Below are 25,908 nucleotides of genomic sequence, written 5' to 3' on the forward strand. Positions count from 1 at the left end.
AAAGCTCACACCTCAATTACAAGCATGGGGCAAAGAAGATAGAGTGAAGATAAAAATCTAGTGACACACCTCCCCCAAAAAGGATCACATCTCCCTGACTTTCCCAAACAGTTCCACTAACTGGGAGCCAAGTATTAAAACGTAAGAGTCTAATGGAGACCTGAAGCTACCTTCAATTTTTTTGCCCCAGAATTGGTCTAGTCATAAAGAAATGAAGGGACAAAAATGGAGGAAAGCCTGAAGGAATGGCTGACCAGAGATCAGCCCAACTTGGGATCCATCCCATGGGCAGGATCCTAGCATGGCTGTCCTCTGAGATACTCTATCAGCAGCTGACTGAGATCCATGCACTTACTGGTAGCCAACCATTGGACTGAGAAAAGAGCCTAGCAAAACTGTCTGCTGAGAGGCTCCACTCATCAACTAGTGAAAAGATACGCAGAGACTCACAACCAAACTTTAGATGGAACTCAGAAAATCATGTGAAAAAGTGGAGAAAGGATTGAGGGAGCTGAAGAAGACAGAGACTCCACAGAAAGACCAACAGGGTCTACTAATTTAGATCCTTGGGAGCTTTCAGACACTGAACCAACAATCAACCAAAGAATGAGAATGGGCTAGACATCGGCCCCCTGTACATAACTGGAGCTTGGACTATTTCCAAGTCTACCAGCTTGCCTGGCTGCCTGCTTGCCGATCATGTTCCCCTAACTGGGCTGCCTTGTCTGGCCTCAGTGGGAGACACTATGCCTAGAACTGTAATGACTTCATGCACTTAATTTGGGGTGGGGTTGTGGGGTTAGGGTGTGAGGGTGGGGGAATGGGTTTCATAGTATGTGGGGGGTGAGGAAGTTGGAATGGGGAAGAACTGCATGAGGGGCTACTGAGAGGAGGGGGTGCTGATATTGGAATGTAAAGTGGGTAAATAGATAAATTAATACAAAAAACCATAAGAGTCTATGGGAGCCATTCTCATTCAAACTACAAGCACAGGATTAGGAAGCTGGGCAGAGTATCTGACTCCAGAGTGTAAGTACTTAACTACTCTGCTTATCATGAGTAAACTTCCAGCCTTTCTTCAAGTACTATATCAAGTTTAATCTATCTCTTAGCTCATTCTTGACTTGTCAGACAGAAAACAGCTCAGACCTCCACAGACATCCATATGTATGTCATTTTTCTTCTATGAAAAAAGTTATTAGTTTAAAAGTTTATTTCTGATGTTAGTTTGCTTAAAAATATTTATTCAGACCTATATAAGAGCAGAATCTCTGAGCCTATTATAGTATCCATCTGATAACAGGTTCTCAATAAATAAGTCAAGCCATATTGTGCTGGATAAAGCAATATATCATGTTGGAAGACAACTGCCAGTGAGAAAGTCAGAAGGACCCCACACAATAGAAGGAGGTAGCAACAACCTGTGAAGGCTGTATTTGTCCTGTGTTGGTTTGACCTGAATTAAGAGAAAGAAAAGATCAACAATTGTTAGGAAAACTGGAGACAAAACACAAACAAACTTCAAACTCTTCTCTTTGCTGTTTACGTTTTTATCTGCTTGTTCTGGCATTGTGCTGACACTCCAGCTGTAGGTCAAGACTAAGTTCACCTGGGCTTAATTGGAAAGTACTTGGGCTTCTCTTGGGGATACTCTAGGGAGAGCTGAACAAAAGACCTTTGCTATCAATTTAAAACATAGCTGTATGAGAATTTTAAAAATAAACAAAACCCCCAAACCCCATCGTGTTCTTGTAGAATGGCATCTATTTCTCATGGCTATGTCTGACATCTTATTTTCAGAGAAAGAAATAAGAATACATGTTTCACTGATTTGTTTTAAAGGATAGTTTGGAAGTGATGTGCAAAAATTAGATTGATTATACCAGTGGACACAGTCATTTGTCTTGCAGACCTTCCCTCATGTTTTCAGCTATCTTGATGTCATCAACAAGGAGCTCAAGTTCTGAAAACCTCTTTCTTCATTTGTAGCCCCTAAAAATAGCAGATTGTCATTTTAACTGCCAATCAGGAAGTCAGGGACTTTGACACAATAGAGACTAAGGAAGTGCTTCCTTGATGATTTGGTTTCATTTTGTAGTATGCAAATCACTATTATCATGAAAATATGCAAAGTACAGCCAGCAGTATTTGTAGGAAAGCCAAGTGACTCCCGTTGCCATGATCAAGACAACTAGATCTTCTGTTACTCTGTGTGAATCACATTGCCATATATGACAGAAGAATCCAGGTCTCGAGGTAACCCAGTCACAAAAGAACACACATAGTATGTACTCACTGATAAGTGGATATTAGCCCCAAAACTCAGTATACTCAAGATACAATTCACAGATTACATGAAGCACAAGAAGGAAGAGCAAAGTACGGATGTTCCAGTCCTTCTTAGAAGTGGGAACAAAATACTCAAGTGAGGAAATACAGAGACATAATGAAGCAGAGACTGAAAGAAAGGCCATCCAGAGACTGCTCCACCTGGGGATCCATCCCATATAGAGACACCAAAACCAGATACTACTGTGAATGTCAAGAAGTGTTTGCTGACAGGAGCCTGATATGGCTGTCTCCTGAGAGGCTCTGCCAGAACATGACAAGTACAGAGGCAAATGCTTGCAGCCAACTACTGGACTGAGCACAATGGAGGAGTTAGTGAAAGGACTAAAGGAGCTGAAGGGGTTTGAAACCCATACGAAGATCAATAATACTAACCAACTAGACACCCCAGAGCTCCCAGGGACTAAACCACCAACCAAAGAGTATGAATTGAGGGACCCATGGCTCCAGCCACATATGTATCAGAGGATGGCCTTGTTGGACATCAATGGGAGGAGAGGCCCTTGGTCCTGGGAAGGTTTGATGTCCTAGTGTAGGGGAATGCCAAGGCAGGGAGGCAGGAGTGGCTGAGTGGATGGGGGAGCACTCTCATATAAGCAGGGAGAGGGAGGATGGGATAGGGGGTTTCCAGAGGGGAAACCTGGAAAGGGGATAACATTTGAAATGTAAATAAAGAAAATATCCAACACCAAAAGAAAAAAAAATAATTCAGTGTTGAAGATAATATTTAAAATGGCAGCACCCAATCTGGCTTGTTCTAATGGGGCCGTCATGTTCCCAACTAGACAAGGCCTGAGGCCAATAGCCGTGGCATGTGCTCTCTGCTTCTGATCAGCTCTGACCTCAGCTTAGGCCAGTCATAAGCACGGTCCCTGGCACCCACAAGACGCCAGTGTGGGAAATGGCTCTGCCAATCTACCACACTGTCTCCACAAAGCTTGGCTGAGCCCAGATAATACCAACCATCCCGCGGTACCTGGTAGAATGAAGACTCTTAATACTTAATTGGTATCTAATTGGTACATATATTTGATGATGCTCAATTAACAAGATGCCCACTCAATTAGCGTTGTTACCCAATACCTAACATAGGCATAATAACTAGCTTAGACTGCTAGACACACAAGCACATCCTCAGCCGTCTTCTCCTCCTCCGTGTTTCTTCTCTTCTTTCTTCCTTGCTCCTCCTCTTCCTTCTTTTCTTCCACTCCCCACGATAGCTCCTCCCCAAACGCTCCACTGCAAACAGTAGCAGCAGCAGGACACTGTCCTGCTAACAATCTAGGTCTCAGAAATATTTATATAAGCAAAAGAAAAGTAGTATATTAATTCTAGTTTCATAGATGTGAAGAAATACTATGGGAAAGTAGAATAAATTCATTTTGTCTCTGTTTAGTTTGTGAAATTTTGATAAACAAGTGAAATGTATGGAAAAACAAATGTAGAACCAAACATACTTCCTTGTGAGAGGAATCTTTTGCAGCCACAGCAACTGTATGCATTGGTGTTTATGGCTAATTCTGGCTCTTTAGTGGAATGCTGAGGAAGACTTCAGTGAAGACATTGACCCCAAGGTTGAAAAGAGTCTTTATAAGGTTCTGAAAGGCTTTCAACTCACTTGATGCCACTGAGGGATTTGAATATCCTGAACTGGGCGCAGGAATAGTCAATGACTTTTTTAAAAAAGATACAGGTAGATTGCCAAAATAAATGCTTCCCTGTCCATCATGATTGGCTTGCAGTTGTAAGTGGTGGATTTTGAGAGGGAACCCTGGGTGGGGATGGCCAGGAACTAAAGATATTGTAGGCAGTGGTGAGCTCTGCAAGAACATATTCTCTTAGGAGGTAGCATTAGTGAGAAAGCTTGTTTAAAGGGGAAACAAAGACTATTTAAACCTTTGAGGGATGGGTAGGGACATTCAGGCTGACTGTACATCATCATGCATGGCCAATGTGCTGTGGATATCTCATTTGCATAAGGAAGAATTCCTGGTGCTGCTGAACATAAACATATAAGGGGTGAAGAAGTTTAACCTGGCTACCCAGATACTTGACCTTCTCCAGTGGCCAAATGTGGAAATGCTGGGATACATTCCCAAGTAGTAAAGAGGCAGGGAGGGGGTAATCCTATTCCTACTGATCTCAGGATGAGATTTCTGTGGTTTAGACATCTCTCTACCACACTTTTCCTCTAGGAATGCCATTCCACAGTTTCCTGGTGACACAATTACTATTTGTGATATATGTAAATCATAAGTTAGAAACCACTTAGAAATAAATGAAAGATAGATTTGTTCTTTAGAAATGTATTATCTAACCAAGTGATATTTTAGTTTATCTTTGAAGGAAATCTACCTTAAAGATTTAAACTAGACTGGGAAGGAGTCATCTATTTAATTTTAAGGAACCAATGAAAAATTATAACACAGGGGCTTTCAAATAAAACTTGCTAAGGTGACAAGTTGGTAATAGCAGAGTCCTAATCTAAGCTAGGGCTTCCCTGGCCAAAAAGTCTATGCACACGCTTATGATCATAAAACAAGTCTTAGTTGAAATAAGAAATTCCCAACAGAAGAAGAAAGAAATATATGTAGAAGCATGAGTCTCAGTCTCTCTCTCTCTCTCTCTCTCTCTCTCTCTCTCTCTAATAAGTAAGTTATATATAATAACTAAGTAGTACATACTACTTAGTTATTGATTGGTAGATACTATGATGGGAATGAGTAACACAACAGTGTTGTGGTAAATATTATTGGGAGTTTCTACCTCACCTTTGATCAGTTAATTCCAAAATTAATCACACAAAACCTTTATATTCTCAATATCCTCCTTTTTAGTATAGAATAGAGTTTATTCAGGGAATGGGGAGGAGAGTTAGAGGGTAGTAGAGGTAGAGAAAAGGAGAGAGAGAGAGAGAGAGAGAGAGAGAGAGAGAGAGAGAGAGAGAAGGAGGAGGAGGAGGAGGAGGAGGAAGAGGAGGAGGAGGAGGAGAGGAGAGGAGAGGAGAGGAGAGGAGAGGAGAGGAGAGGAGAGGAGAGGAGAGGAGAGGAGAGGAGAGGAGAGGAGAGGAGGCGGGCAATGCGCACGTGGAGGGAGAGGAAGGGAATGAGGATGGGGCAATGGGACAGAGTGGGAGCAAGAGAACAAGAGAGCAAGAGAGCTCATAATATCATTAATATCCAGCATTAGAGCTGAGCAGATATCAATCATCTATCGTATTTTGTCTACTTCTTTGTTAATAATTCAAAGATATCACTTGCCATGTTCTGACTGGCCTACTCCCACTCTGTATGATTGGCCTTCAAGGCCATGTGCTCACAATCTACCTATCCCATGGTACCTTCATCCTTTTTCTCTTCTCTCTCTTATGGTCTCTGTCTCAGATCTCAAGCCTGAGATCAGAAGTCTGCCCTACCTCTCTTCTGCCAAGCTATAGGCTGTAGGCATCTTTATGCAATCAATAGTTTTATATCAAGGAGCAATACTTGCACAACAAATGCTGTCATACTTGAAAATTCATTAGTCTAGAGGCAACTAGACCTTAGGACTCAAAGTTTAGCATTGGAATGCATAGCAACAGACCAAGCCTCAACACAGCAGAAGAGAAGACAGGATAAGTTGGCTAAATATAAATTTAGTTTATCAGGTCCTGACTTTTCAAGGATACTCTACACAGTGCAATCCAGGATTACTATAAGTGACAAGAAACATGTCATAAACAACTTCAAATGAAGGCATGCAGTCTTTCTAGACTTGAACAATCTATAAGGAAACTAGATTTGACACAGGTAAGCCACACTGCTGTTTATGTCCTCCCTTGTGACACAAAACAGCAGGAGACACACAACTCATTTATTGTAATCAGATCCTTGTGAATTTCCAAAACTTCCTGTAACAAATGACACTACAGATCACGTATAAAATCTGGATGCTCAGAGATACTGAGATCCCAATCCAATTACCATTTTATCTCCTAGCTTCCTGCTTGTGTCAATAGGTTCCAGTTTGTCTTTATATTTCTTCACTCCACATCTGTCCTTGATTGTTTTTTATAAGTTGACACAAACTAGGGTCATTTGGGAGGAGAAATTCTCAGTTGAGAAAATTCCTCTTTAAGGTTTGCAGATAAGCAAAGTATTTCTTTAATTTCTTGTTTATGTAAGAACTCCATTCCCATTGTGGGTGGTACTATCCCTAGACAGGTAGTCCTGGATACTTTAAGAATCAAGATGACCAAGCCTTCAGGAAACAGCAAACCAAAAAGCAGCATTACTCTACAGCCTCAATGTCAGTTCTTGCCTTCAAGTTCTTGCTCTGTTTGAATTCTTGTTCTGAATTTCTTTAGTGATTGACTATGATGATGTGGAACTGTAAACTGCAATATGCAATAATCCCATTCTTAAACAGGATTTGTTTCTTTCTTTGGTTGTCTTTTTTGCCATGGTGATTTATCACAGAATGAAAACAAAACAAAGGCTTTCTCCATTTTTACTTCTGGAGCACCAGTCACATACAGATTAGTCCATGATAGTCCATTCCCAAACCCAATTAACAATGTAGGTATAAGTAGTATTCAAACTTTATATGGCCAACTGGCTTAAAAGCAAATCCTCCATTGTATACCACTGTTACTGATGCTACTTTTCTGCTCAAACTTGAGTTGAGGCTTTAAAGATGGGCTATATGACAAGCTCTTCAAAAAGACCAAGACCATGCTTAAAATCTTGATTATAATATCAAGCAATGATCAACTTTATAAACCCGCTTTATCAGTACTTTACTAATATATATATTTGTGTGGCAGATAGATTTCAATGTGTATGCTTTTGTGACATTTTCTTACATAATATATATGGCTTAGTATGATTAACCAATAAAGTACTGCAAAAAGCATTATGTATCACTCATAATTTCATGGAAAAATGCTAGCTTCTGTCTCTTCTTATCTTGATATATTTCTTCTCTGGGAAGGCAGCAGTTTAGACACTTTTATACCCCAGGTCTAATTATCCGATCATATCAGTCCTAGAAAATGCCTACTATGTAAAACCATACAAGAATTAGCTGCTAAACATCTCACAGATTCCTAGAGAACTTTGAGAAATTGTGTATGGAAATATTTTATCAGATAGTGAATTTAGGCATACTTTGCTATGTAGCAAGAAATAGCCAAAGAGTAATGCAATCCCACAATGTATAAATAGCAAAGTTGGGGATAAGTAGAATATCATGAGGTTGTTGTGAAAACTGAGGTTAAAATGTATATATAAAATTTAGTTGAGTTCTTGGCATGGAATACATAAACATTGTTCCTATGGATCCATCTGGTAGCAATAAGATTGGGCTAATGTTCTTATTCCAAGCATGACATTTTGTGATTTCTTTAGACTGTAGTACCCAACGTGGTCTTCAATGAGATGCTGAGTTTTGTACTACCTGCCATTATGGATAGGGCTGAGTATATAGTAGATCACAAACCCTGTACCTGGGCTCTATTAAGGTTGGTTTTCTATGCATAGAAGGAGGCCCCGAAGAAGTGTCCAAAAGTTAATTCACAGGAACCAAAAGCATCAGGTCATATAGATCAACCAATGGCCTGAGGAATGGATAATATCACAGGTTGGGAATGAAAATCTGTTGCCTGCTTGATTCTCTGGACAATTAATCCAGGAGGATTATTGGAAAGTTAAAAGAATCCTGGATACCTTCCCAGGACTTGATGGGGCAAACAAATTGAATGGCATTTAACATATCTAATTGTTAATGAAATAGAGTATTAATTGTGAAGTGCTAATTCTTTCCCTTCAGCAAGAAAGTAGCTGCTGCTTTGACTAGAAGCATTTGCATTTGAATAATAAAACACTGGAGCTTGAAGGAGTTTTCTAGATGAGCTACCCTTCTTTCACAAAGCAGGAAACAGGATTAGAAAGACTGTAGGTACACAGGTAGATCTCAGGGCTCAGTCATTGTGAATCTGTTCTCAATACAATGAGGACACAAGAAGGAGAACATTTGGAAGAAAGTGGAGCATCTTTAGTTTCTCCTTCATCTGGTACATGTCTATTATGTAGCTCCTTGGGTGACTGAAGCAAGAAGAGTAAAGTTTCTAGGCCAACATGGACAACATAGTGAGATCCTTTCTCCAAACTAACCAACAAAGTAAAACAAGGATAGAAAACCAGTGAAGAGAGGAAGGAAGGAAGGAAGGAAGGAAGGAAGGAAGGAAGGAAGGAAGGAAGGAAGGAAGGAAGGAGGGAAGGAAGGAAGGAAGGGAAGAAACAACAAAGCATATAATTAGTACTTATAAGTAGACATGTTGGTATTACTTTGTACTTAATCAAATTTCTCTTTCATTGTTTTCTAAATGAATAATTTTCAGTGAGCTAAATAGTAATGAAATACATATTCTTAAGCTTCAATTTTCTTATGTATAAAATAGAAATAAAAATATTTTGTTATCAAATATTAAGAAGATTGTGAACATGTTAACATAGAGGATGTATGCCCTGATTGCAGTTTTGAACATTAGTTTACATGTGAATCTTCAGTGTTATACCTGTATGTAGTACTACTGATTAAGGCAAAAGTATTTTTCCTGTCAAAGAGGTTCACCTACATTGAGCAATACTTAAAATAATACATTTGATTTTTTCTCACTGAAACAAGTCACACATCATTGTACCAAAACTAATGTTTCTTATAACAAATATTATCTTCGAGCATTGTACTCTCCCAGGGACACATCTTGTTGATCATAATCAGTGAATTTATTTTACAAAGTAAAAGAAGGTAAGTCCAGAGACCATTTAGAATTAAGGTGGTAACTGTTGAAAGAGGTCATCAATTTCTGTTTCATGTTTAAGAAATAGTTTTAGAGTGTCGATCTGGACATAGGATTTTTTAATCTGAGTCCTGCTTTCCTTAATTTGTTCTTTGTTCATTGAAAGTTATTTTTCCTCTAAAGAACTTTGGAGTTTTCATTTTCCTTCTTAGTGTTGTTCTGTTCATGCCCTGCCCTTTTGGAGGTAGCTAAACCTGGATCTAGTTTACACCAAGATCAGGTATATTAGCTGGGTGTGGCCTAAGATCCTGGTATTTGGAAAGCTTGAGGTAAGAGAAATGTACATTTGAATCTAGATTTGTTTATATAGTGAGATCCTGTTTTAACAGCTAGTCCTAATCTTCATCAAAAACAAACACAAAGAATGATTTTTATAACTGGATCGGAAGTATCATACTATTTAAAAACTATATTCCAAATTGGTGTTCTAGAATAGTAACAGTAGAAGAGAAAAACACTCAATGGTGGATAAAGTAACCAAAAAGATTTGTAAAAGTAAAAAAGCAGTAAAGAACAGTTAACTGTAATGGTTTTTAAAATGGATTTTAAAAAATGTAAAGAGTCAAAAAAACCACAAACTTGATAAACAGAGCCCATGAGTTTTAGCTACTGGTTTTGGGGGAACCAAGAAATATAAGAAATTTTATTTATATGGTGTCTACTTTATTCATTGGACAAATAAGCTTATATTAATTTTTATTTCCCAGTTTAAGGCTTAAAGGACTCAACTTTTACATAGTTCATTGATGATTTAATTGTGGAAGAGGAGTTAGGTCTTGGAACTAAGGCATCTATAAGCAGAAAGATGGGTTATCAAAACTATGCACGAATGGGATTGAGGATTATAGATAGAAATAAGCTTTATTAGTTTACTAGTAATCTAACCTAATGTTTGTACATTGTAATAATGGTGACGAGCTTGTAAGAGGCAGAGAAGCCAACTTAAAACTATAATGAGCCATACATTTTAGATACAAACTGAAAGTCTTACTCTTCCTTGGGTATCACCTCCTCTTGCAGCATGGTGGTCAGTGTCACTCTGTTTTTTTATTATTATTATTATTATTATCTGTCTTTCAGAAAAGGTTCAGAGTTACTTTAAAACTTCAATCTATTCACTCCAAATGAGTTATGGGTACTCATGGATACTGTCAAGTGCATCTTTGTCCTCGTGTTTTTAAAGCCATGAAAGTGATGAAAGGCATTTAGGAAGACATTGAACAATAAAATTAGACCAAGAATGGTTAACTTCACTCTAACAGTACAAATGATGAGAGTTGAGTGGCTTCAAAAAGGCTAAATTGGAGTCCTGGTTCTGCTTTAACCTATAATATGGAGAATTGGCATAAGGTTTCATTTCTTTGTACTCCTCCCCAACCCCCCTTTTGAGATAGGGTTTGTAGCCTTGGATCTCCTAGAAATTGCTATGTAGACCAGCTTGCTTCCCACTCACATCATCCTGCCTCTACTTCTCAAGTACTGAGATTATATTCATGTACCACCCAAAAACTGCCCAGGTTACACTTTCCAATCTTTAAAGGGCAAAGCATACTTGCTCTACTTAATTTTGTGAGTTCTGGTTAATTAAAATCTTGTGTGAAATAATTTTCTAAACTCTCCATGCACATATGGAAGTTAGCAACTTTCCATTAATGTCAGTGGACAAAATCACTAGTTGTCTAGAAGACACAGATATCCAAGGAAATATACATTGGGATTTGCATTCTACATTGAGCCAAGAAGACTGCAATAGAATGCATAGAACAGTGAACGAGAGGGTGTCTGAACTTCCTCTCATTGCTTCTACTTATGATATTAGCTATGTGACCTCAGGCAGTTATTCCTTCACTTCTCTGATCCTTAATTATCTCCCTTGCTAAATGAGGGAACTAATCTAAAATATAGAAGACAGTTTCCTAACTATGGCTACAAATTGTACTCCTCTGTGCTTCTTTGGAAAGCAGAGTCACAAGAGGCATCCCGAATTAATTGAAGTAAAATCTCTGAGGACAGTAATAGACACTGACTCTTTTGAAACCTTCCAAGTGATTAAAAATGTAACCTTGTTTAAGAACCACTCATCATTCTAGATGACTTTCAAGTCAGGTCTAATCTAGTACACTGAGGTAACTATTGCTATTTCAGTCTGGGTAATTTACACATATTGTATAGGTAGAAAATGCTGTCAAGGATTATACTTCTTCTTTCTACACAGAATACTATAGATAGGGGTAGCTCGAACATGAATTTCTCACTGTTCTAGAAGTTGGAAATCTGAGATCCTTTAGTGGTGGGTTGATTTCTCTGTAGGGATGAGGAGAAAACTGTTCCCAACATTTCACTTAACTTACAGGGTTTCGTTTTCATTTCTTGGTTTGTGAAAGGATCACTCTGATCTCAGCCTTCATCTTCACATAACAGCCTCATCATGTGTGCTTATTTGTGTCAGCATTTCCACCATTTATAAGAAAACCGCTTATAGTGAGTTACGTTCATCATAGTCAGATTGAGCATAAATGCATATTAAGCAAGAAAATTAACAATGAGCTTATTTCCAAATAATGTCTGAAGGTAAGGTGCTGGGGCATAAGACTGCAAATTTTGAACTGATCTTTGACAATTATAGTTATCAGTTATTTGTTATGTAACAAAATACTTGACTGAGACAAAATATTTTCAAACCTGCAGTTCAAGAATATATATTCCATCCTGATGGTAAAAGTAGAAGCCTGTATAGTCATATTGCACCTGCTCTCAGGAAGCAGCGCATACACAGGAAGTGAGGTAGGTTTTTGAAATCACTAGATTTGTATCTATGGACCCACTTTTTTCACCAAGATTCCACCTTCCAAAAATTTACAGGTTTCTTAAATAGTGCCACCAACTGGGGACCAAGTGTTACAACTTTGAGCCTAAGGGGGTAATTCACATATAAACCACAATAATTAGAAAATACATGACATGCAGAATGTGATCTTCTAAGATCTTCACTCATAGCTAACTACAGTGATACTGTAGGTAAAAACAACAAAAAGCATAGCAGCACACTCTATCGCTCCATTCAAGTGTCCGATATTCTATCATTCACATTAGAATTCTCTTACCTTCCACCACATATTACCCTTTGATAATTCCTTCCCATGACAAGAGACCCTGACTACTTCACTTGCCAGGGTGGGAATTTTCCATTCAGCCCTTGCCAACTGCCTCTAGTTATTAAAATGCAGCTCAGGATGTCTCACTCTGGCTGTTACATTATCATTCCTCGTTAGAGACTCCTCCAGGGCCTAAGACATCCCTACACTGACTGTATAATTACAAAGTCAATTTCTAAACAGGCATTTGCAAATAAGTCAATTTAAATACCGAGATTTGCAAACAATAATTAAGCAGTAGCTTCTTTTTTAATATCGCTATATATAATTAATGCCTGTGGGCCTTTCATTTTACCTTGCAACTGGGTAGTTTGTAAGTGTTTGTTGAGCTAAAGTGTTCTCTGAAAGCAAATCAAAGCACGGAGTAGATTTTTCAAGTGATTGAAGAAAGAATTTTCTTTTATTTCCATCATACTTGCTTCATTTGACTGGTCATGTTTGTCTCATCAGTTGAGACAATGATTAGGTTAGGAAAAGAAATGAAAGTAAAGTCATTCTCTACAGTAAAAGCAAGAAGAAACAACAACCAAGTATTCTGGTCCATGGGAAGGTGGTTAATCTGCCTCCTTAAACCTGATAGACAGTTGTCCAAAGCCTCAGCTCCAAAGCCTCAGCACCTTCCTCTTATTGGAACATTTTAATAGCTAAACTATACATCGATAAAGCTAATTTTTTCTTGACTTGTCTTTCAGTCAATTTTATATTAACTTATTGGGTGCCAGAAAACAAACAAACAAACAAACAAATCACAAAAAACATCAGGGAGTAATGGAAATAATGCTGTTGATTTATGACAATTAAGTACAACTTTCAGAAACGGTTGTTTTAATGGAAGGTGCATGCTAAAAGTGGAGAAGTTGGATAAATGTTAGTGTGGTCTGGAGGTGTAAATGCTTTTCTTCTAGAAGATATCTGGGTTTAAATAAGAATGAGAGTGTATTAACAGGCAGAGAAAGGAGGGACTTTTATAGTAGATTAGGAATATTGTAAGGAAAATGTAAAAAGAATACAGACTATAAAACAAAATATGCCTAAAGTCAAGATAGCAAATCAAGTATGATATGAATGTAAACAGAAGCAAGGGATAGAATCTATGAGATCTTGCAGGTTAGGTTGAAAAGTTTGACCTGATAGCTTAAGGGCAAAAAGGAGCTGTGGAAGGGTTTAAAGAAGGACTATCCACATTTTAAATTACAGTGCCCTATCTGTGTTCTTAAACCACTCCAGGCAACACCTCTAAGTCAACTGCATATCGTAGGGACTCCAGTCATCTTTTGTAACTATCCTCCAATGCTATGTTTCTTATTATTCCAGCCTACCTAGGTTGCTCTCCCTCAGAATATATTCATAGGTAGAACAAAGATAATGCATTTTCAGTCTTCTTAGTAGGGCTCTCTAATAAGAATCAACTTTTCCATAATTGTTGTTCCCAAAACATTTTGTTCACGTTTCTACTACAATACTTATGTTATGCATACCTATTTTAATGCATTCATTGGTGTACAGATTGTATATATTAATAGTATGTTGAAAATTGATTAGTAAAACCATCATAAATTTGAGAAGCAGATAAAACTCAGAATACTTTCAATAAGAAATTTACTGTGGATGCTGAGCCAGAGGATATGAAGTTTCGCCCGTGTTATATCCTCAATTATATTTGTCACCATTCATTTCTGCAAAAATTAGCCCAGAGAAAAGGGGTTTCTATGCAAATTTCCTTAAAGTAGAGAGTAGTGAATAATGTTAGTATTAAGGGTCAGTAGACTGACAGCCCTTGATCAGGAGCTCATAGTCTCAGCGTAAGCTAGAGGAAAAGATACACAGAGAAGCAAACAATCCCGTTTCAACTCTTAAAAATTAATGTCTTTCCCTTTTTCTGTCCATGTCATTAGAAACACAGATCTAATCTAAGCCTAAAAAACTGCTTCCCAGGAAAGCTTTCTATATGCCACTAGAAACAAGGCCAACCTAGGAAAATAATAAATTCATCCATTGTGTGTCTATTTTCTGATTGCCCTGTGTTAAATTTTTACATTTAAACCAACAAACAATAGGGTTATGTGACTTTAAATGGATCACATACTTTTGAATTTAAGGCACAAACACATTGTATCTGAATTTCCTATTCCTTTCCAATGTATGTTTTTATCTATCTGGGAAATGTCTTCCAGAGCTTCAGTGATTATTGTTTATCATGTTCTCTGGGGATACCTTTCACCAATAGAAGGGTCTAATCCTGAAAGGATGGCATAAATTTGGACATATAACATCTCAAAAACATTAATTTTCCACTGAAGAAGTTAATTATCAGTGAAGTTCAACTCTGACCATCATAGTTGTTCATTTCAGGTGTTAGGTAATACGTCAAAAGTTCTGATGAATCAATCAAGGGTAACTAGGGGGGGGGGGTTATAAGATTACTTTGAATTTCACTCTTTTGTAAATCTAAGATTTTCATTTATAGGAACATCCAAATTAAAAAATTTGTATTAAAGACCTATCTAGTAATTCATTTATTTTTTTAATAATTATTTGATATTTAATAATTATTTGTGCTTTTTGTCTGCAAGTATGTGTATTACATGTATGTAGCGCCCTTGGTAGCCATAATAAGACATCAGATCCTGTGGTAAAGAAAGATGGTGAGATATTATGTGGTTGTTGGAATCTGAACTCAGTTCCTCTGGAAAAGCAACAACAAGAAATTGCTCAATAACCTCTGAGCCATTCCTGCCTCCCTCCCTCTCTTCTACTCTCTCTCACTCTCGCTCTCATTCTTGCTCTCGCTCTTTCTTTCTGTCTCTCTCCATCTCTCTCTCTGTCTCTCTCTCTCTCTGTGGTATGTGTGTATGTGTGTGTATGTGAGTGTGTGTGTGTGTTTGTGTGTGTCTTTAAGACAGTCTTGCAATATAGACAAGGATGTAATACAAGATGATATGAACTTATTATATTTCCAAGGTCCAACTCAAATTCATGATCTTCCCTAATTTATATAAAACAAGATTTTGCCACTGCTTCTGGCTCTACTGAATACTTAGGCATTGGAGGAAACCTATGTTAGTACAACAATCACTAGTTTAAGTGACTATTGAGTGAAAACTAGCTTAATACTAATGAAGAGCCTAATTGAAATGCCTGCTGACAGAAACTTCTCCAAACTGGGGATCCATTTCAGAAATGAGGATATCTGGATGCCAGAGTTCAGTGATTATTTTTCTATCAGTTATAAAAAGATTTAGCAGTTCAATGAAATGGAGATGGCGCAGGAACATGACTCTAGTTTTGATGGCTAGGTATTTAGAATGAACTCTATGAGAGCACAGGTCTCAGCAGGAAATCTTACTGGCATATTTTACCTGGTTTTGTCACTAAATAGTTTCTTCACTTTTACTCATCTTCTTTCATCTTACTTCTAGTTTTCTTTGATAAACTCCACAGAGCTATAAAATAATACCAGAATGGGGACCAAAGGAATGAGTATAATGATAACAGCATGGTCTTCATTATCTACGTACAGTCATACTTCATGGGAGTGGCTATACCTGTCTATATAAATAGTTGGCTTGATTAGAAATTATGTCATTTCATTTTGTATCCTACTATTCCAGTATTTTGTGATGTTTTACTATAGTTTTCTTTCATTAGTTTCACTCTTCTTTTTCTTACCTCTTTAGTTTTTTTCTTTTTATAATACATTTAAAAGTTATGTTTTAATACATTGAGGATGGTCAATTTGATCTCCTTTTGGATTTAATTTTGTTTCAGTGTTAAGTTTTCATTCATACAAAATCAGAAAGCTGTGGTCCAAGAGTTCAATACTCATGGTTGATGGAAATATTTAGTTCATTCACTTTAATAGGATATCATTTTTCTCCTCTACCCATTCAGTGTAGGCTTCTATGCCCTGTTTTCAATTTTTTTCTCAATGTTTTTCTTTCTTCTGGTCAGATTGGTCTCACAGTACATTTTCCTAGCAGTGTTTGAACTCCATTGCTTTTGTCTCACAATACTGTTTGAAGCCTGATAAGTAAGGCATAAATACTGTCTCCCCTTGCTTTGTTTTAAAGCATCTATTTCTAAGACGCCTGGAGCCTTAATTTATTATTTGATCCCAGACAAAGCAGCAATATTTGTTTCTGTTCCCTCTCATCATCATGTCAAGCTAAAGGTTAAGTGGGCAGATTGCATCTAAGATAAATTTAGAAATGAAGTCAATATTTTAAACACAGAAACCATCTGCCTACCACACCCATCTTAAAAATATCTTAGACTGAGAGATAACTTGACTAGATGCTATGTATCCTCAATGTACTTCATTTTTCATATCATTTATTGATTGATTTATTTCTTTAATACCTAATTATGCCTCAGTTCTTCAACAATAATCATTAGTTAACCTGCTGCATTTATGTATTTGTATGGCTTAAAAGACCTATGTATTTATCATAAAGACATACCACTAATTCCCTTCATGAAGTCAGTTATTTAGTTAATTACTCCATATGGATCTTTTTTTTTTTTTTAAAGACTTATTTATTTACTATCTATGAATACACTGTAGCTGTCTTCAGACAGACCAGAGGAGGGCATTAGATCTCATTACAGATGGTTGTGAGCCACCATGTGGTTGCTGGGATTTGAACTCAGGACCTCTGGAAGTACAGTCAGTGCTCTGAACCACTGAGCCATCTCTCCAGCCCTAAAAAAATGTGTAGCCCAGGCTGGCCTCGAACTCGTGATCCTCCTGCCTCTGCCTCCTTCAGCAAATCCTACCGGTGTGCGCAACCACTACCGGCGGATCTTTTTTTAAAAAATAAGCATATGAAGCAGAAGAAATTTTCATTTAGAATATTAAAATGAACCATTAGCACCTGTCACATATTTAGTATATTAATTACTTTTCTGTTGCCATGATAATCATACAATGACAATAGAAATTATTGGCAAAAAAATGACTATGTTGGCTTACAGCTCCAGAGGGTTGTTGTCTAAAACCATCGAGGAGGAATGACTGCAAACAGCCAGATTAGGGAAACTCAGAGATTTTTTACTTCAACCAGAGAAAGCAGAGAATGAACTAAAATGCAATTAGTCTCTTAAACTCTTAAAGTCTGTTCCCAAAGATATCCATCCTCTAGCAAGGCCCAGCCTTCTAAAAGTTCAATAATCTCTGCAAATGGCAGCAACAGCTAGAGATCAAGTGTTCAAACGCCTTGGATGCTTTTCATCCAAACACTCACACTTATGCTAAGCTCACCTACTTTACGTTTTTGAACCTGTTTTTTCATTCATCAAATGGAACAGAAATGTCCTCATTTAACCAAATCTTAGTTTAGCTGGAATTACATTTGCTTTTTTCAACCTTGTCAAGCTGTTTTCAGTCTTATTAACAATAAAGAACAAATGCCGAGGGTGTAAATGTTGCTTAGGGAAGAAGCATCAATTTCACTGCTTTAGATTTTACTTAGCGGGCAAGAAAGCACCATCAATATCTGTGACAATTACATACACCTCTTTCTTCCTCTTTATATGTGTGTGAGACCCATAACTTAAAGTCTTTGCTGCTATTCAGCACAAAAACAAATAGCAAAGCAACTCTGTGTGTGATGTATTTTAGCAGTACAACTCAGACTTGCCACTATTCTGTTAAATTATGAATATCTATCACTTGATGGAGTCAACACTTTTGTTTGGAATAGGGAAGGAGGTAAAGTATATGCAGTTGTTGCATACCACACACACACACACACACGCATACATGGTGCATTTGCTGAAACAATTAATAGTAGGTATACTTCACACAAGGCTTAAGGATGCTGATGCAGCTAAAACAAATGTTTATGTTTGGCCATGGTGGAGATGGTGACAGATTATAGGACCTTGGCCTTGAGCCTTAACGTAATCCAGTTCTAAGTAAATCATAAATCTAAGTGGGTCCTGTCAAAGTGGAAAGAATACCAATTCAGGCTATGTGGTACCACATGGGCAGTGGTAGGAAGGATTGATTGTGGGGTATGAAGTGATCAGGGACAGATGCAGGAGTATACTTGTATAGAGCCTGATGAACTTTTTTCACTTTTAGACTCAGATGGCTCCTGACAAAGCTGCCAGACTTCTCTAGGGTGAATGAGAGATTGCTGAAGAATTAGCCACAAGGACAGACATTCTGCTGCCTCCTAAATTTTCTTGGATGAAGGAGTTTTTCATCAAAAACTGAAAAAATGCTGAATTGCTAATGTTTGGGCTACTTTAATGATTTCCTCACTTGGAAGAACTCAAAGTCAGTGTGGATTTTTCACAGGGCTAATGGCTGTCTGGAATGGGAAAAGATGTGTCAGTGAAAACACTTAAGGAAAGAATGCTGAATCACTTAGAAGGGAGTGCAAGAGAACGAAAGAACATTATTTGTATGCATTGTTCATAAATGGCCAAAGTTTCTGCTTTCTAATAGAAAGAGGTAGTTAGACAAAAACCACCATGAACTAACTCCCCACAGATAGAATGGTTCTAACCAAGGAGGGAAAAAGGAACTAATACTAGGAAGAATGGAGATGAATTAGAACTCCCAAATGATTCTCATAGATTATTTGACAATCTTCATTGTATAAACAACTTGGGGGCTGTAACTGCTTGTATTACAAATGCCAAATATATCCCCTCCCCAGACTGATTCATGAGAGAATCTGCACATAGCTTCTGAGAACCTATACCCAGTTGGCTCTAATTAGTAAATAAATATGCCAGCAGCCGTTAACTGAAGAGGACAGATGGATGTTAGGATTTTCTTGGCTTGGAGAAAGGAGGAGAGGAGAGCGAGGAGATAGATCCCTCACATGACGAGAGTGTAGAGAAGTGGATAGAAGCCATCCCTGAGAAGAGTGCAGAGCAGAGAGGCATAGCTGCAATGTGAAGTTTCTGAGAAAGCACATTCCAGAGGGCTGCTGAACTGGGTCCAGAGCAGCAAACAATGAACATAGAATCAGTAAGTAATAACTTGGGATTATTGGCTGGAGGTATATGCTAACAGCAGGGAAGTTAGGGAGTGGCCCAGCTATTGTGTTAAGGCAAATTAAAGTATAAAGTCTATTTTTATGTCTTTCATTCAGGAACATAAACAATTGAGGCAAGTATCAAACCTATCACCGGGATTTATTAATTTAATATTTCAAAAAGGGCTCCTTAAAAAATACAACTAGACAGAATTCAATAGCCCAGCAGTCCCTACACTTGATATATACTCAAAGGAATTAAAATTAGCATGTTAATGGGGAGTCACTTCACATATTTTGTTGTAGCACTAGCTGTAATAATCAAGGCAAATAGTCAATGCAGGCATCTATTATGGCTGGATATATAAGGAGTATGTAACACATGTACATCATAGGATATTTTTCAGCAGTCAAAAGAATTTATAGCAACATAGAGTTTGAGTAGGGTTACCCTGTATGTGTCAACAATGTTGTTCATAAGAAACATGAGTTATTGCATGGCAGTCTCAGTATTGGGCACACATTAATTCCTTACAAGGTATTGAAGGAAATGACAGTACCACTCAAAACAACAAAAGCTATCACTATTAGTCTTGATGACCCATCATCACTAGTTGGTAAGACCCTGTTGCTAAAGACATATCATATGTTTGTTAAAGTACATAGAAAAAATAATAATCTTGAACTGACTTGAAGTCTCTCTTTCTACTGGCAAAATTTAATAGTACTAAAAGGTGATATGCAACCTGCTTGAAAAGAAAAATATCAAAAGTTGTAATCTGCAATAAACTGTGTGGCATAGTGCTCAAGAAGGAGCAGAGGGGCTTACATATGGATCAGAAGGCAGCAGGTAGTGACCAGACTTGAACTTCTGAGACCTCAAAATCCACTCCTTAATGATATACCTTCTCTGACAAACCCATAAATACTCCAACAAGGCTATACCTCATAATAGCTTTACTCCCTATGGGGCTATGAGGACCATTTTCTTACAAATCACCACACAACACTGCTCCACTAGGTAAGAAGTACAATATATGCAATTGTTGTAGACGACTAGGGGTATAACAAGACACTTTATGATTGAATTTGATGCCTGCTCCACAGGAAATAATATTATTCATTATCTAGTAACTTGATCAATAATCTGTGGCTAGGCTGGCCATAAATTGTAGTAGGAAACCACATGTTGCTCTTTTGCTAAATGGCCATATTTTTGAACTGCTTTCTAAATATGTTTATGCCCATAGGTTTGTGAAGCTTTTAATTCTGGTCAGATAGACTTGTTTTTGCTTTAGGAAATTATTAATGCAGAGACTTATTCCTATTCAAACTGTTGATTATAAGTGACTGGCTTCTTAGATATATACATGAGACATTTATCAAGTTTTCCCTACCCCAAAGCTCAAGGTATGTCTCCAAAAAGGAGACAGAAAGAATGTAAGAACAATAGGGTAGTGAGGAATGCTATTAAATGTTGTAATCTATGCATAATATATGGATGATGTACACATGAACCCTCTGTCTACAGTTACTTGCACAATGCTTATACAACATCAAGTGAACAAACATTTCCAGCATGATGTATTAGGGAGATACTACTAATTCCCCATTTATGGTTAAGGTGCTAATAGCACCTGATAATTTCCAGAGAAAGAAGTCAATTTTCTTTGACATGTGGCCACTAGTATATTACAAATGCCAAGGTAAATGATCCCATACCCATGAGGAGATGGATTCCATTAATTACTCTCAATGGATTATAAACAAAATGTAGTATGAATGGCATATTTATTAGGGAGGCCAGAGTGTCAGTAGTAGAGAAGAATGAAGGGTAAAAATGGTCATGATAAATTTTATACTTGTATGACATGTTTAAAGAAAAAATAAGATACTCTTTTTAAATTGACATTTAGGGAAATGTTTAGTTGCTGCTCTGTTTTTTTTTTTTAAGATTTTTTAAATTGGATATTTTATTTATTTACATTTCAGTTGTCATCCCCTTTTTCATCCCTCTCCCAGAAACCTCCTATCCTATCCCCCTCCTCCTTCTTGCTTTTTTTTTCTTTACTAGTATTTTAAGTATTGAGTTTTATTACAGCATCCTCATACATGTATCATTAGAGTTCTGATTTGTTCCCCTCTGGCTCCTCCCTTTCTTCCTCCAGCTAGTTTCCTCATCTGATTTCCTGTCACATGTATTCCATCACCCTCCCTCTTCATCCTTTTTTATTAGTAACTTTTTAAAAAAATGTTAATCAAAGGTTTTATAAGTTTGGTGATGCTCAATAACAAGGTGCCCATACAATCAGGAGAGTAACCCAATGCCCAACCTAGATTTACCAACTATCTTTGACTGATGGAGACACGTGAACATCTGCCTCCATGCCTCCCTCTCATCTCCGAGCACCTCCTCTCATTTCTTCCTCCTTTCCTTACTCCTCCTCTTCCTTTCTTAACTCCTCCCATCTTAGCTGCTCCTACATATCACCCTTCCTGTTAAAATAAAACTTCTCTCTCAAAATACAATTAGAGCATAACTATACAATTTGTATCAGTAAGGTACAAGATAGACCTAATACCCAGTCCAACATTTTGTGGATTAACCAGAACCTCTGTCATTTCTCCTAACTAAAAGACTTAGTTCTAAACTTGGCTTTCTTCTTGGCTTTTGAATGAAAGAAAGCTGAAAATCATCCTCTCAAATCTTTTCTCTAAAAGTAAATACCTGAGATTGGCTATGAGACTATAAGTCTTCAACCCCATCAGAAATCCAGAGTGACTGAATTAACTGAAATTATAGGAAGCACAAAGCATACCTTCTAAAGCTTAGCCAATTTATAGAGACCACTGAACACCTGGACAATCTCTATACTACAAAGCATTGGAGCACCCAATCTTCAGCCTTCTGGCCCACGATCATCTGACAGACCTAGTGATGCAGAATTATTAAGGGCTGATTATTCTGTCTTGGCAGATATAATCAGTCAACTATTCAGGAAGTGTGTCCTATTCTGGACAGTAATTTGTCTGTAGATGAAAAGAGGGAATTCTAACTGGGGTAACTCCAAAGATGCTCAATTTCTTCTTAGAATCCATGACAGGAAGCTGTCAGGGCATATAGGTCTCTAATCAAAATGAACCTTAATGCAGAAATGTTTGTAATGTCAATTCTGTGAACTTCTGACATTTTGAAAACCAACTATCCATGTAAGGCAATCCAGACTATTGTCTGTTAACTCCTCTCAGCTATTTCTTAATAAAATATAGAAACACCCTAACATAAACTTAGAGCCATGAATTTGCTATAGGCCCTTAACTCACAGGCTAACCATCTCAAATCAGTTTAAAAAAAGTTAAAGAAGGGCTGGGCCTAAGCCTTGTATTCCTAAATGTATTATATAGGCACAATGCCTATGAGAGTAACAATATTAATCTCACTTCTATATCAATAAGAAACTCGTGAGAGTGAAAACCTTAAATTTGAAATCAAAGTAAACTTTGTACCATTTAAGAAATTTTAACTTCAGCTTAATAACGATTATACAGATTTCTACAAATACATTATGGCTATGCAATAAATCCTAGCTATTCCTTCTTGTTCCAACAAAACACTACTTTTCCCCTAGGAAGACAGTCCAATATTAACCACCTCAGTCCCCAATACCAGGGAATAGGGACGCTGACTCTTCATTAACTTCTTCAAGCTGATTATGGGCATTGAGATATTAGAAGAGGGGTTGAGGGGGAGAGTAAATTGATAAGCCTCTGACATCTGTGTCTTCACTGCATTTAGCTCAGATTCCAGGACATCAGAGGTTTGAGCAGGTCTGTTCAGCTTGCTTGATGAGTAGATATACCAAGGCTATATATTCTGCAATATACAATTCTCAAAACAAATTTTAATATCAAGATTATTTTTTGTTTGAATTCTGGAATCTAGTCTTCTGGTGGCCTGCCTCTGTCATGTCTAATCCATATAATTCTGGGAGTTTCTATGAGGGTGTGCTCCCACCATCCTCCCATTCCTGCCTCCCTGCTCTCGAATTCCCCAACACTAGGGAATCCAAACTTTCAGGCACCAAGACCCTCTACTTCTACTGATGCCTGACAAGGCCATCCTCAACTACCGATACAGGTGGAGCCATGAGTCCCTCCCTTTGTGTTCTTGGGCTAGAGGTTTTAGAATGGCTACTCCAGCTTGTTTCTTAGGACCATTTGTTTGAAAAACTGTTTTCCAGCCTTTTACTCTAAGGTAGTGTCTGTCTTTGTCACTGAGGTAGGTTTCCTGTATGCAGCAAAATGCTGGGTCCTGTTTAAGTATCCAGTCTGTTAGCCTATGTATTTTTATTGGGGAATTGAGTCCATTGATGTTATGAGAGATTAGGGAACAATGATTGTTGCTCTCTGTTATTTTTGTTATTAGGCGTGGAATTATCTTTGTGTGGCTATCTTCTTTGGATTTGTTGGAAGAGGATTACTTTCTTGATCATTCTAGGATATAATTTCCCTCCTTGTATTGGAGCTTTCACACTATTATCCTTTGTAATGCTGGGTTTGTGGAAAAATATTCTGTAAATTTGGATTTGTCATGGAATGTCTTGGTTTCTCCATCTATTGAGAGTTTTGTTGGGTCTAGTAGCCTGGGCTGGCATTTGTGTTCTCTTAGGGTCTGTATGACATCTGTCCAGGATCTTCTTGCTTTTATAGTATCTGGTGAGAAGTCTATTGTAATTCTGATAGGTCTGCCTTTATATGTTACTTGGCCTTTTTTCCCTTCCATATTTAATATTCTTTTTTTGTTTTGTGGATTTGGTGTTTTGATTATTATGTGATGGGAGGTGTTTTTTTTCTGGTCTAGTTTATTTGGCATTCTGTAGGCTTCTTGTATGTTTATGGGCATCTTGTCCATTAGCTTAGGGAAATTTTCTTCTATAATTTTGTTGAAGATATTTATTGGCCCTTTAATTTGGGAATCTTCACTCTCATCTATATTTATTATCCTTAGGTTTGGTCTTCTCATTGTGTCCTGGATTTTCTGGATGTTTTGTTTTAAGAACTTTTTGCATTTTGTGTTTTTGTTGACAGTTGTGTCAATATTTTCTATGGTATCTTCTGCACCTGAGATTCTCTCTTCCATCTCTTTTATTCTGTTGGGAATGCTTGCATCTATGACTCCTGATTTTTTTCCTAGGTTTTCTATCTCCAGGGTAGTCTCCCTTTGTGATTTTATTGTTTCTACTTCCATTTTTATGTCCTCGATGGTTTTGTTCAATTCCTTCACCTGTTTGATTGTGTTCTCTTGTAATTCTTTAAGGGATTTTTGTGTTTCCTCTTTAAGGGCTTCTATCTGTTTACCTATGTTCTCCTCAAATTCTTTGAGAGTGTTATTTTTGTCCTTATTAAAGTCTTCTATCGGGGAGACTTCTCATCATTCACCTGAGACCTGATGCCCCTCGTCCTCAAGCCTTTGCTCGCTCTGTCCCAGCCGCCATGAACTGCTTCAAGGTGTCTAAGTTTCAGCATATGGAGGCCCGGCGGTCCCACCGAGAGGCCTGGATCTGTGATATTCATGCCGGGACCACCCCCACATTCGGGAACCACATCAAATCAAGCTGCAGCTTGATCACTTTCAACTCTGACTGCCCAGGTGTATTGGGCATCATATCTCTGGAAGGCTGTGAAAAGAACAAGAGGCACATGACCTACCTTGGCTGCCATTCAGACCTGGTCACTGACTTGGACTTCTTGCCTTTTGATGACTTCCTTCTCAGCCTCGGGTTCGGCTGACAGGACGATAAAGCTTTGGCATCTGCCTGGCTCTGGAGAAGCTCTTCCCTCTGTGCCTGGAGTGGTGCTGGGTCCTGAGGAACTGCCAGTGGAGGTATTGCAGTTCCACCCCACTGCAGACGGTGTTCTGGTGAGCACAGCTGGCAGGACCGTGAAAGTCTTGGATGTAGCCAAGCAGCAGCCCCTGACAGAGCTGTAGGCCCACAAGGACCTGGTGCAGAGCACTATTTGGAGCCGGGATGGAGCCCTTGTGGTACAGAATGTAAGGACAAGCAGCTTCGGATCTTTGACCCCAGAGAAAAAACCCAGGCTTCTCAGAGCACACAGGCCCATGAGAACAACAGAGACATCTGGCTGGCATGGACAGGCATTCAAGAGCACCTTGTGTCCACTGGATTCAATCAGATGCGTGAGTGAGAAGCAAACCTCTGGGATACCCGCCACTTCAGCAGTGCCCTGGTGTAGAGAGCCACAGTGAGCGGTGACAGTAATCGCCATTATAAGATGGAACTGGCATCTGGTGCTCTCCCAAGTTTACAGATGAACTGCACAATGTGCAAGTGGTGAACATGCGCCAAATCACGGCCCATCCCGGGGCGTAATATGCGCTCCTGAGCAAGCAGCCAACCAGAAATGAACACTCCGCTCCAGGGTATATATAAGCAGTGCCTTTTCAGAGCCCGGGGTCTTCCTCTTCACATCGCAATAAACGCTTGCTGCAGAAGGATCCTGGTGTCCGGATGTGTTCTTGCTGGAGAGACGATTGTGCGGGTCACACCTG

The sequence above is a fragment of the Grammomys surdaster genome, unplaced genomic scaffold (assembly GCF_004785775.1).
Source record: "Grammomys surdaster isolate TR1022 unplaced genomic scaffold, NIH_TR_1.0 363, whole genome shotgun sequence".
In the NCBI taxonomy this organism is placed as follows: domain Eukaryota; kingdom Metazoa; phylum Chordata; class Mammalia; order Rodentia; family Muridae; genus Grammomys; species Grammomys surdaster.